General features: G+C 46.0%; 1 protein-coding gene across 1 annotated transcript in view; it reads left to right on the forward strand.

The window, feature by feature from the left end:
* The first annotated feature begins 3,125 nt into the window (after nucleotides 1-3,125).
* The window catches only part of DUSP23 (dual specificity phosphatase 23), a 49,952-nt gene continuing 39,324 nt past the window's right edge, over nucleotides 3,126-13,753 (forward strand). The window contains exon 1 of the mRNA XM_068251708.1: nucleotides 3,126-3,199. The gene's annotated coding sequence lies outside the window, so the exon portion shown is untranslated. The remainder of the gene's footprint in view (nucleotides 3,200-13,753) is intronic.

Here is a 13,753-nt window from a genome sequence, read left to right on the forward strand (position 1 = left end):
AAAATCGCAAGACGCAAATACGTAGCTTGCATCAATTTCAGTCGATTTTCCGGCGATTGCGTTTCAACGCTATAGAAGTGCTAAACGCGATAGCGGAGAAATCGCACTGTCCAGTGATTTTTCCGCGTGAAATTGTGGAAAAATCACTCTCACAAAACGCCGACAAAAATCGCTGGCGTTTTGCGCTTCTAAGTGTGAATGGGGCCTCAATGTGTTTTTCACGCACAGAAAAAAAACTGACATCCTGCTGAATTATTTTGTCAGTTTTCTCTATCAATTAGGGTAGGAACACACTAGGCAGAATTGCTTATGCATTTTCCACTATGTGCTATGAAAAACGCATATACGATTCTGCCTAGTGTCTTCCTACCCCAACACTAGTTGCTGTGAAAACACACATGGAGTGCAGAAAATACATCCAGAAAAACACCCAGAAAACTGTCCCCTGCCTTACTCTAAGGCCCCATTCACACTTAGAAACGTAAAAAACGCTGCAATTTTTTCCGGCGTTTTGCAAGAGTGATTTTTCCACGATTTCACGCGGCAAAATCACTGAGCACTGCAGCGATTTTTCCGCGATCGAGTTTAGCACCTGGAAAATCGCCTGAAAATGGTGCAGGCGACGCGTTTGCGTTTCGCATTTCTCAGCGATGGGCCCATAGGGATTCATTACACTAGCGCTTTTAAAAAACGCTAGTGTTTGAGTATTTTACCGAAATTGTGGCAAAATGCTCTAGTGTGAATGGGCCCTCAGGCTGCTTTCACAGTAAGACGTTAAAGTCCCACGTTAGAGCAGCCTGTAACGCAGAGTAACGCACAATAATGAAAAATCAATGGGCTGTTCACAGTGCCCACGTTGCGTTACATTGTAACGCTGCACGTTCTGGGAAAGTGCAGCATGCAGTACGTTATATGCGGCTTTAGACGCGTTAGACTGTGTGCACATGCTCAGTAATGTTTTTTTTTTTAATATATGCTGCCGGAGAAATGGCGGGGAGAGTCCACTAATGTAGCCAGGCACATGGCTACTTAATATTCACTGCACTTGCAGTGTTGTTTTCCTGGAGCGGCCGCCTGATTGGAGTGGAACACTCCGCATCACGTGGTCCCGCCAGCCAATCAGCGCCACGGAGACCACGTGATCGGAACGGAACTGTACTGCGCAGTGCGCACAAAGAGCTGCATAACGCAACTCACTCTGGCGTCCTCCTCCAACTCCACCAGGCGTTGCGTTAGGGGCACGTTATGCGACCATAACGCCCCCTAAAACGCAACGTCTTGGTGGGAAAGAGGCCTAAGGTTAGGTGCACACATAACATAACTTGAAAGGCTGCGTTTTATGTCATGTTTCATTTTGTGTGCGTTTTTTGGGCATTTTTGCTGTGTTTTTGGTGTTGTCGCGTTTTTTTACCGCATATGCGTTTTTCATGTGTTTCAATGCGTTTGTGGTTGGCATAAACAAAACGCATATGCGTTTTTTAATGTGTTTTTCTTTTGCGTTTTATGCAAATCACTAGGAAAAGAAAAAGGGGGCAGAAGTACGTCACAAAACATATTTTTTTAAACCAAAAATGCATACAAATACGCATGGATACAATACGCATACAAATACCATTGCTTTTTCATTGACTGTCATTATGTGCGTTTTTGCTGCATTTTTGAAGATCGTGCAACAAAACCAGCGTTTTTAAAAACGCACGCATCAAAAACACATATGTATTTTTGATACTGCGTTTTTTCATGCGGCCCATAGACAGGGACGGATCTAGACCAAGTTGCGCCTGGGGCAAGGTCAGGTTTTGGCGCCTAAAGGTCAGGTTTTGGCGCCTAAACTTCCATTCCCCATCCAAATTTTTAAGAATTCAACAAACTGCGCCTGGGGCAAGAGACCCGCCTGCCCCCCCCCCCCCCCTAGATCTGTCCCTGCCCATAGACTTCCATTAGCGGCAAAAACGCAGCATTTCCCGCAACGTTAGCGTTTCTGCTGCTAAGTGTGCACCTAGCCTGAGGCTGCTTTCACAGTGAGACGTTACAGGCGCACGCTAGTGCAGCCTGTAACGCTCCCCAACGCACAGCAATGTAACTGCAATGGGCTGTTCACAGCACCCACGTTGCGTTACATTGTAACGCTGCACGTCAATCTAAAGTGCAGCATGCTACGGCGTTAGAGCGGCCTTGCCGCGTTAGCCTGCTTGCACAGGCACAGTGATTAGCCACATGGCTAATTAATATTCACTGCACTGTGCTGACGTCACTGGCGGGACCACGTGATGCGGAGTGTTCCGCTCACGTGGTCTCCACCAGCGCATGCATACTATAGTACGCATCACGGACTCATCAAAGAGCCGCTTAACGCGGCTCTTTGCTAACGTCCTCTGCCACCACCACCATGCGTTGCGTTAGGTGCACGTTATGTGACCTTAACGTAGCACCTAATGCAACGTCTTAGTGTGAAAGAAGCCTGAATCTACCTCTCTGACACTGTAGCTGTCCTTGGTAGGTTTTGGGGCTCAATATTAATAGAGTGCTTGAGGCTCCATGTAAAACTCGCACTCGGGCCCCAAGCTCCTTAATTACGCCAGTGTAAGTATCTCATAATGTATGCCATAGTAATTTTGACAATGGATGTAGGGTTCATGTTCTGTTAGTAGACAAAATATTATGACACCAAAAACAGGGAGAAAGTGGGATTCAAGAGGTGGTTTCAATCTCTGTAGTAGACTAGTAGTGAATATTTTATGGAGGTCTACAGATGTAGCAGTTCACACTGGTGTGTTCATGTGTAAGGATGACTGCAGCAAAACATGCACCTTTGGTGGACTGCTTATGAGAAAACACTGTTGTGTGCCTGCCCTTCTGCAATGTGAAAGTGAGGATCATCAGTTAGCTGTCCTGTCAATCATACCTGTTCTCATCTATGTTTTATAGCGAGCTATGCAAGTAATTGCTGAGATGCCAATAATGACCCTACTTAGGCACTGGTGTTATGTACATCTGACAAAATGCACTCCGAGCACAAATTTGAAGAGTAATGGGATCACAGCAAGTCATTGGCTTTCTACACTACAAGAATGGCACACAGCAGACGCTCCCTGCTTCGTAAGTATGCAGCTAGTGTTCTTGATAGTCGGTGCCTGGGCTATATTTTGTGACATCACAAGGGGTGGAGAAGTGCTGTGACAGAGTATTGCAGAGCCAGGTTAGTACAATCCTTTGAAAGTATGCGATTTGTAATCCTGCTGTAATATCCGTGATAACCCCTACTGAGGGTATGATTGGATGCAACAAGTGGACTTTTAAAACTTTGTTAAAAATTATTATAGTGTGTGTGTCCATTACTTCTCATATTCCATGTACATACATGCACATACAGTACTTTACTAATATTCCACTATGGTCATGTTAGGACCCTCAGGCTACCTCTTTGTTCTTAACTGGAACTTTTCCCCTTTTTATATCCTCTCTTCAACTCCATTCTCTCTCTCTCTCTCCTGCAAAATTATTAGCATCAAATTTGTTATCCACTCTGCTAAACATATTTATTAACAATTTACAATAAACGCTTTTGCAATTGCTAGCAATTTGTGGTAGTGTTTTGCAAGCGATTTTTCCCTGCTCCTAAACAGTACATTAGAATGGAAACGCTCCCAAAATGCTGCATGCCCTGTGATTGCGAGTTGCCTAATCGCAATCTCTCTAGTGGAATCTGTCCCATTCATTTACATTGGCAGAGTGTTTAGGGAAATTGCTAGCAATTGAAAGCGATCCCTAAATGCTCTAGTGGGTCCCAGCCCTAAGGGCTCAAACCCACTAGAGCGATTTTTGAGCGTTTAGGGAGCGATTCAAAATGCCCTAAACGCTCAGCTAATGTTAATGGTTGGGCCAACTTCCACTGGAGCGATTGCGATTACCAAAATTGCAACCGCAGGACTTGCAGCATTCTTAGCGTCAGCGTTTCTGCAATGTAAAGTATATAAACACTGGCATAATCGCTCGTCAAAACCTACACAGAGCGATTTTGCTAGCGTTTTTACATTACTGCACACTGTAAAAAATTATAATTAATTGAAAGGACCAATCAGAATTAAAAATGCTAATTGCTAATCGCTACACAATCGCTGACACTTTTTAAAAGCGCTACCAAAATCGCCAGCAATTGCTCATTAAATCGCTTATAAACCGCTCATTAAATAAGCTAGCAATTGCGATTAGTGATAGCGTTTTGTAGTGGGTTCTAGGCCTAACTGAGGTTAGTGAGGTCACAATCAGAACTGCCAGCTAGTTAGGACACCTGAAGTGAGAGTGATATGGAGCCTTTCTTCTCCTATATTCTTTTTAAACAATGTAAATTGGCTGGTTGCCCTGCTGATCCTCTGCCTCAAAAGGTGCATACACACATCAAATTTTGATTGGCCAGTCACTGACCTATTTTTCCATTGCCATGGAGTTTTTAGGGCCAACAGACTTTGAATACTATGAACAGATAGTGTAGGTAAGCTCTCATACTACATGAAGGTGGTCAAAATTGGATGTGTGTGCCAGGCTTTATTGCCTGCTTTTCCCCTGAAATATATCAGGCTTTTGACTTCCATTGACTGATGGAATTCCACAAGCTGTTCTCCTCTATTGCATGGATAACAACTCAAGTTTTTAACTCTTGCTGTATTGGAATCCAAAAAGAGAGTGTAAGGCCAGGGTCACACTTGACAGAATCGCATGCAGTTTCCCCATAGCACATAGTGGAAAACGCATGCAATTCTGCTAAATGTTACGGCTAGAAGAAACCGAAAAGCTCTCTTTCTAAAAAAAAAAAAAAAAAAAAAAGCAAAGCTAATTATAATTTTGCCTTCTGAAAGCAGAAGGTATTTGCAATAATTCAGCTTTAAAGCATACCTAAATATGTGACAATGATATAAACATAGGCACATATAGTGCTAGCTCTACTAAGAAATTGCCTGAAGTCCCTTTATCTGAGTACTCTTCCTGTAGTAAATCCACACTGCTGTTCAGAGTTGAGCAACTGCCCAATCTATGCAATTTTTTAGCCCAGTTCCAAGTTGCACATAAATTGAGCCAACTTTAGCATCAATTCAGAAAACTAGCACCTCATTGATTATTATATTTATTGTATTTACATGGAGCTGATATCTTTTGCAGTGCTTACTTAGTCATGTCACTTACTGTCCCTTCAGAGGTGCTTACAGTCATTATTATCACAGTCGCGGTAATATGTTCATCAAAGTTTACAGGTGGCCATACACTGGTAGATGGCCACCCGATTTGACCAACAAATAGATCCCGCTCTGATCTCTGTAGTCACAGGCCTCAGCAGGGGTGGAGAGAGAACGCAGGAGGAAGCTTCAGGTGAGTGCTCTCTGCTGCCAACACTCTTTAGGGGCACTTTTTTAGATTGGGGGGGGGGGGGGGGGGGGGGGAATGGAGAGACCTGGGTAGGTCTGCCAGTTGTCGATCTACCGTCACTACTGCCACATCCTTTTTTGATCACACTTTCTGTCTGCAGTGATCAATCATTTTAATCCATTTTGGTGGGAAATTACTATTGGGCGGCTATGTTGTGGCATTAATCTCTGGCAGATTCTATCACAGTAATCAAATCAACCAGGGAAAATTGATAAGTGTATAGACACCTTAGGGCAAATTTTGAGAGAAGCCAATTAACATATCTGAATGTTTTTTTTGGATGTGGAAGGAAACCACAGTGCCGAGAGGAAACCCATGTAAGCACAGGGATACACACAAACCCAATGATAGTGTCCTTGCCCAGATTTAAACCAGCGATCGAGCGCTGCAAGGCAAGAGTGCTATTAACTAAGCCACTTTTATCTGAAGCCCTGCAGCAGGTTGCTAGCTTGCATTTAGAGTAAAGCCTCGTACTCACGAGGCACAAATGTAGCAAGTCGCCCAATATATAAAAAAAAAAAAAAAAAAAGCAGAGACAGCTCGTCGCCAGGTCCCTCTGTGCATCAGCCATACACGGCGCACAGAGGGACAGAGATGCGGCGGAAGCTGTCGCCGAAGGTTCCTCCCCTCTGCCGGAAGCTCCATACATTGTGTATGGGGTTGCTGTCGCTAGTCCGCATACACACGGCGGACTAGCGACAGTTGCGGCAACAGCTGTAGCAGGCGATTGGCCGTGCCAATCGCCTAGCGACAGCTCTGAGTAGCGACTGTTCGGGGCGCGCGCGTCATACACACGGGCGACCTGTCGCCGCAACACGCCCGTGTGTATGGGCCATGAGGGCCCTTTTCCAGTAGCGGCGTTTGCGATGCAAAATCGCAAACCGCTAGTGATTTTGAAATCGCTACGGTTTGCTTTTTACCATAGGAATCGCGGTAGGTAATTTCCACTACCGCGATTTGTTTTTGACTCAAACGCGATCGCACCGCGGAGCGATCTTTGCCACGATTTTGCTGTGCATTGCATAGCAAAATCGTGAACACAATCGCCGGGAAGTTTCCTGCACTTGCGATTCAGCAATAGCTAGCGTTTAGCGCGAACGCTAGCGATTGCTAGTGGAAAAGGGCCCTTAGGGTTAGGGTTTTGCTCAGTTACGTTGCAAAATAATTCTGCAGGGTCACTCGGCTAGGTTCACAGTGGTCAGTTGCATAACGCACGGGTTATAATGTATGTGAACTGCAATGGAGACTGGACATGGACTTGACCTGCATGCAGCGAGTTAGAATAAGGTGATCAGTTAAAATTCAGCACAGGCCCATAGAATTGATGCATGTTTAGATGTCAGCATTTTTTTGGGAGGTGTGGCGGTGATCGGAGGGGGAGGTTAGTGGAGGGCAGAGAACTGTGTAGAGGAGACACCGTTTGTACAGAGTACATACCTCTGTGTTCCCATTTTTAGTCTAGGAAATCCGCCTCCGATACACTTTAAAAATGCAGACAACCAAGCATTCGCAAGTTTACACTGTATCCAAATTGCTTCAATACGGCTTCAATATAGGTCAAACTATCATCTGTGCTGACCAGCTGCCTCATTTATAGTGACAACAAGCAAAACTCATAGGCAAAATTAGGACCACATTTTGCATTTTTTGCCACACCAGGCCAACCTCACTTTTACTAGAGCAGCAATCTCACTGTGTACAGTCTTCTCTAGTTTCACAACCTTCTTATCAGCAGCACTGATGCTTATCTGCATGGACAAGTGTGACCCCGGCCTTAGGCCACATACACACATCAGACCATAGTCTTTGGAAAATGAAAGATCACAGACCAATCTTACCACCCTTCATGTAGTATGAGAGCCATACTCTACACAGTCTTTTCTATGGAGCTGAACTCCACATCAGAAAAAAATCTTTGCAAGATGCTGCACACACAGATGCTGTACAGACACAAAAGTTCAGTATCTGCAAAAGATCTGTTCCTGCCAAAAATCCATTCCTGCAAATTGCAATGATAGTCTATGAGATCTGCAGATCGTCATACACACATGATTTAACTGACATTCATCTGCAGATCAAGCAATCATCTGCAGATCTGAAAATCCATCCTGGTGGATCTGATCTGCAGATGAATGTCAGTTAAATCATGTGTGTATGATAATCTGCAGATCTCATAGACTATCATTGCAATTTGCAGGAATGGATTTTTGGCAGGAACAGATCTTTTGCAGATACTGATCTTTTGTGTCTGTACAGCATCTGTGTGTGCAGCATCTTGCAAAGATTTTTTTCTGATGTGGAGTTCAGCTCCATAGAAAAGACTGTGTAGAGTATGGCTCTCATACTACATGAAGGGTGGTAAGATTGGTCTGTGATCTTTCATTTTCCAAAGACTATAGTCTGATGTGTGTATGAGCCTTAGGTGGTTTCTACTGAGCCAGCATGCATCTTGCAGGAGGCAAGCCAGTACTTGCAGTGATGCAAGTTGGCATCCAAATCCCTGTAGCCATGCCATGCATGGCTATTGGGATTTGGGTGTGCTGTGGTAAAATGCAGCATCTTGACCTTACACCAACATGCAATTTGGACAGCAAGGCTATTGTCGGAATAGGCAGCGTTTCCCAGCTCAAATCGCTTGCAGGGAAATGCTGTGGGTTCTGCAGCAGTGGAAATAGACCCTGAGGCCTGGTGCACACCAGAGGAGTTTTTCTGAGCGTTTTGAGTTTTTAAATCTGCTGCTAATGTTATCCTATGTGTCTGTGCACACTGGAGCAATGAGGTTTTGTAAAAAACCCCATTGCATTACATTGGGAAGAGCTTTTAGAGGTTTCAAAAGCTCTTCCCAATGTAATGCTATGGGTTTTTTTTTTACAAAACCTCATTGCTCCAGTGTGCACAGACACATAGGATATGTAGTGTAATGGTTAAGGGCTCTGCCTCTGACACGGGAGAAGCTTTCCACAGTGTATAGTGGAATTCTCTTATCTACTGCTCATTTTTCTTCTTCTTTTTTGTTCGGACCTGAACTCAGAACGTCCTCTCTGCTCTAAAAGATATACAACAGCATAATAACCTTTAACCATCTTAGCGGTATGGACGAGCTCAGCTCGTCCATCACCGCCGATGGCTGCCGCTCAGGCCCTGCTGGGCCGATTTTGCTGAAATAAAGAGCAGCACACGCAGCCGGCACTTTGCCAGCCGCGTGTGCTGCCCGATCGCCGCCGCTCTGCGGCGATCCGCCGCGAGCAGCGGCGAAAGAGGGTCCCCCCAGCCGCCTGAGCCCTGCGTAGCCGGAACAAATAGTTCCGGCCAGCGCTAAGGGCTGGATCGGAGGCGTCTGACGTCAGGACGTCGGCTGACGTCCATGACGTCACTCCGCTCGTCGCCATGGCGACAGGAGAAGCCAAACACGGAAGGCTGCTCATTGCGGCCTTCCGTGTTACTTCTGGCTGCCGGAGGCGATCGGAAGAACGCCTCCGGAGCGCCATCTAGTGGGCTTTCATGCAGCCAACTTTCAGTTGGCTGCATGAAATAGTTTTTTTTTTATTTAAAAAAAACCCTCCCGCAGCCGCCCTGGCGATCTTAATAGAACGCCAGGGTGGTTAAAGAAAAACATTTCTTTGTTACAGCTGATACAAAACCTACAATAAATCTACAGTGTGTCTACTTCCTGCTTCCATGGAAGCAGACCTATTGTTAGCATGCTGTGTTTACAAATTATCTGCTCTGCCACCAGAGGAGATTCCTGAGCTGACACAGCTGAGAGATCAAATTACAAATGCTGATTAGTCACAGATCAGTGGGGAATTAGACAGGCTAAACTCTCTAAATACATACAGGGTGTATTTCACTATGTTTTTCTTCTGTCCTGTGCAAGAGTGCAGGTCCACTTTAAGTTGATTGTTCACCAAGGCGACAACATTTCTAATCTTTCAGGGGACTGGTGATCCACCCAAAGACAGGCAAAGCAGCAACAGGATCTGTTTGTCTTTGACCTTTGTCACCTATTAGGCTGTGCTGTGTATCACAGAAGGATTGAATGGCAGTCATTCAAACTGATGACTAAAAAATGAGCAGTAGATAAGAGAATTGACTGCGGAATCGAGCGGTGAAATGATCGAGCGGGAGAATGGAGTGGCAAAATCGAGCTGTGTATGCCCAGCATTATGCTGGTTAGCCGCCGGATCAACTCCCGCCACGTCCCCGCCGCGTGCCCGCTCGTCTGCGCGGATCGATTCCTGCTCGTCCCCGCTGCCGCTCCTTATCAGCCGCTCGATTCCCCACTATTGTCCGCCGGCGGGGATCGAGCGGGGAATCTACCTGGCAGGTCATTGGACCTGTCGGATATTATCAATCGAGCCATCAGCGGCTCGATTGATAAGGGGAATCTGGGCCGTGTATGCCCAGCATTAGATTTACCTGCCAGGTAGATAATTTCAAACATGTTGGAAAATATCTATCTAACCATCTATCTGCCTAGCAATTAGGCATTGTTCTACTCAGCGAACAGAGATAATGACTAGTCTATACAGAAAATAACCTAACAGAAAAATCTAACAGAAAATTGTATGTGTATGTGTACTAGGCAAATGCTCCGAGACTGTACAGGTAGAAAGAGTGTGGATGAGTCTGGTGAGTGTCAGAGTCACTGTCACTGAGTCACTGTCATGGATAAATCATACTATTGTACTTGAGTAAAGGGGCCCATACACTGGTCGATTTCAGCCTTCGATCGAATAAATGGATTGGAAATTGATTGCCGATCGATTGATTTGTGGCCGATTTCGATCGATTTGATCTATCTGACAGGATGGAAGATCTAGGTCGATCTGCTGCTGGCAGCAGATTGATGGCCCATAGTGTTACATTGGATCTAATGGTCCAATAATGCATTTAGTTCGATTTTCAATAGTGTGTGGCACATATCAGATTCCTGTCAGATTAGACTTGACAGGAATCTGACAGAAATCTGATAGTTGAATCTGCTGTACATCTATAAGTGTATGGCGAGCATAAGATGAGTTGCTGATAGACCGAGGTTGCTACACACATGGAAGAAAAACAAACTACAGGAAGTCCCATGGCAAAGCTGCATGGGATATACCATCAGCAGATAGGAATCAGCAGTGGTGATAGATGTAGCAGTGTTCATTGACAGAAGTGCCAGGAAAATGGACTAGAAGAACCTGGAGAAGTCCATCTGCCTGAAAGATGAACTAGAGAGTATGTGGACAATTAAAGCCAAAGTGGTCCTAGGTGTACTCAGGCCTGTGACTTCTAAACTGGGAGAGAGGCTCCGAAAGTTCTGGGGAACAGTATCTGAGCTCTCTGAGTATGAGTGGATTGTTAGGAGAAGGTAGGATAATAATAATAATAATAATAATAATAATAATTGCAGTATTTGTATTGCGCCTTTCTCCTGTCGGACTCAAAGCGCTTGCGAGGCAGCCACTAGAGCGCACTCAGTAGGCAGTAGCAGTGTTAGGGAGACTTGCCCAAGAAACTCCTTACTGAATAGGTGCTGGCTTACTGAACAGGCAGAGCCGAGATTTGAACCCACGTCTCCCGTGTCAGAGGCAGAGCCCTTAACCATTACACTTCCAGCCACTGCTATACAGCACAGCACCCTCAAGCTTCCAAGCTTGGTACTTGGTAGAGAACCTGAGATTGAGAAAGACAAATACCACCCAAAGCAGTGAGAAGCAAACTTCTATATTATTCCTTTTAATTACCAGTAAGGCTAATTCCGGGAAACAGGGTTTAGGATAGCATGGGAAACATCAGGACATTTGCTGAATTTTAATTGCTCCTTTGTTTCTCCATCTATGAGAATTTCCATTGGCCAGGGGAGCCTTTAGGCATAGGCAGTACAGGCCATTGCCTGGAGTGCCATTGGTCCTGGGGGCGCCATGTTGCTGGATTAAGCCCCTCCCCCTGAATGAAGCCCCACCCTCTGACTAATCCCCACCTCCATGGGTGTTCTATTACTTGCTTCTGCTGCATCTGTTGTTAGTAATAAGTTGCAGGCAGCTGCCTCTGTGTCTCTCTGTACCTTGTGCATCCTCCCCCCCCCTTCTGTCCCTTTTGTGCCTCCTTCAGTCCCTTGTGCCATGTCTGACCCCCTGTTTGTCCTTCTGTCTCCCTTTAGCTTCCTTTCTCCTTTTGTGACTCCTTCAGTCCCCCTGTGCCACCTCTGCCTCTTTCTGTGCCCCTTTGTGCCTCCTTCTGTCCCGCTGTGCTTCCTTATATCCCCTTGTGCTTTTGTTTGTCCCGTTGTGCTACCTCTGCCCCCTTGATCCTCCTTCCATCCCACTCTGTCTCCTTCTGTCCTCATGTGCCTCCTTCTGTCTCCCTTTGTACCTCATTCTGTCTCCATTTGCCTCTTCAGTTCCCATGTGCCACCTCTGTCCCCTGCACCTTCCTCTGTCCCCCTGTGCCTCCTTCTGTCCCTCTTTGTGCATCCTTCTGTTCCGCTTTGTGCCTCCTACTGTCTTACTGTGCCTTCTTCTGCCCCACGTTGTGCTTTTTTCTGTCCCCTATTGTGCATTCGTTTGCCCCCTTTGTGCCGCCTTCTTTCCCTGTATGCCTCCTTTAGTCCCCCTGTGCCTCCTTTTGTCCCCCTTTGTGCCTCAATCTGTCCCCCTGTACCACCTGCTGCCCCTCTGTGTACCTACTTCTGTCCTCCTGTGTCTCAATCTGTCTCCCATTGTGCCTCCTTCTGTCCCCCTGTGTGCCTCCTTCTGTCCTCTTGTGCCTCCTTCTGTCCTCTTTTGTGACTTCTTCTGACCCTCACGCCTCCTTCTGTCCCCCTGTGCATCCCTTTGTCCCCCTGTGTGTCTTCTTTTGTCCCCCTTTGTGCCTGATGAAAGTGGGGCCCTGCTGCCACAATAAGTGTAATTTCTTGTGAAATATTGCCGCATTATGATTATTTTCAGATGAAACAATGCTGCATTACCATTATTTTCTGGTGAAATGCTGACGCATTTGGATTGTTTTCGGGTGAAAAGCTTCCGCATTACAATTATTTTCATGGTGGGGGCGTGCTGGGGGGTTGCCACAGGTTATCTCGCCTGGAGTGACAAAATGGCTAGAGGCGCCCCTGCCATTGGTTCATGTCCACACAGGAAGTGGAAAATTATGTTTTCAATCATTAGTAACAGAGATGGCAGCAATCAACGTATTTTTCTTTTACAGTAGGGAAAAGTTAGAATCTGAAAATTATTTTATTGCTGCTGTGCATCTCCAAGACTACTAGTTTTAATATTGAAGCCACACAATTTTAACAAAAACAAAAAAAAATCATTCTTTATGAATTATTCAAAATGCTGCAGTAGGACAGACAAATGTATCAAACCATGAACAGTATAAAGTGATCATATGATGGCACGATACACAGACACATTATTGTAAGCAAAAACTACATGTCAAGGTTGACTTTATAAGAAAAGTTGTAATTTGCATATTCAGCTGCCAGTAACTCTGGAACTGCTGATCAATTTTGATATGCAGGCAATGCTGCCATCAGAAATTTTGGGGCCCCTCACACATCATCAGGCCTGGGCCCGCCTCCCTGGGCCCACCCATTGGTTGCTGTACCCACCCACTAGCCACTCCACCCCGTGTCCGTGCGTGAACTGCGCTGTGGCGAAAAATGTGCATGGCTCCGATACTGAAGAAAGCGGCATGCACATCGTGATGCGGCAAAAAGTGGGAGTGACCATGGCATGTTGTGGGTGGAGCAAAATACTAGCAAAAGACAGGTAGGCCCCGGTTAACAAGCCAAGTATAGGTGGTGCCCCATTATAGGCAGCCAGGTATAGGTGGTGCCCCAGTATAGGTAGCTAGGTATAGGTGGTTCCAGCCCCAGTATAAGTAGCCAGGTATAGGTGGTGCCCCAGTATAGGTAGCTAGGTATTAGTGGTTCCAGCCCCAGTATAGGTAGCCAGGTATAGGTGGTGGCCCAGTATAGGTAGCCTGTAGCCAGATATAGGTGGTGCCCCAGTATAGAAAGTCCGCTGTAGCAGGCTCACTCATCTGCTCCCCACGTTCAAGCGTTGATGTCACTCTTCTCTCAGTGCTGGAACGCGGTGTGCTGGTTACTTAGCCACAGGCCTGCAGCCAGCACATGCGGCCCTTCCATCGCTTTTGGGGGGCCAGGGCCCCCAGAAGCCCTGGGCCCCTCACTGCAGTGTTTAGTTGTCCCCCCCTGATGGCTGCCCTGTATGCAGGTTTCAATAAAAAGTACTTCATGTTATGAAAACAAAAGGAAAAACAGGGCACCGAGAGCCCAATAGTGCACTATAGTTTTAACAGAGAAAATCTGTCTAGATAG

This window comes from Hyperolius riggenbachi, chromosome 9 (assembly GCF_040937935.1).
Source record: "Hyperolius riggenbachi isolate aHypRig1 chromosome 9, aHypRig1.pri, whole genome shotgun sequence".
Classification (NCBI taxonomy): domain Eukaryota; kingdom Metazoa; phylum Chordata; class Amphibia; order Anura; family Hyperoliidae; genus Hyperolius; species Hyperolius riggenbachi.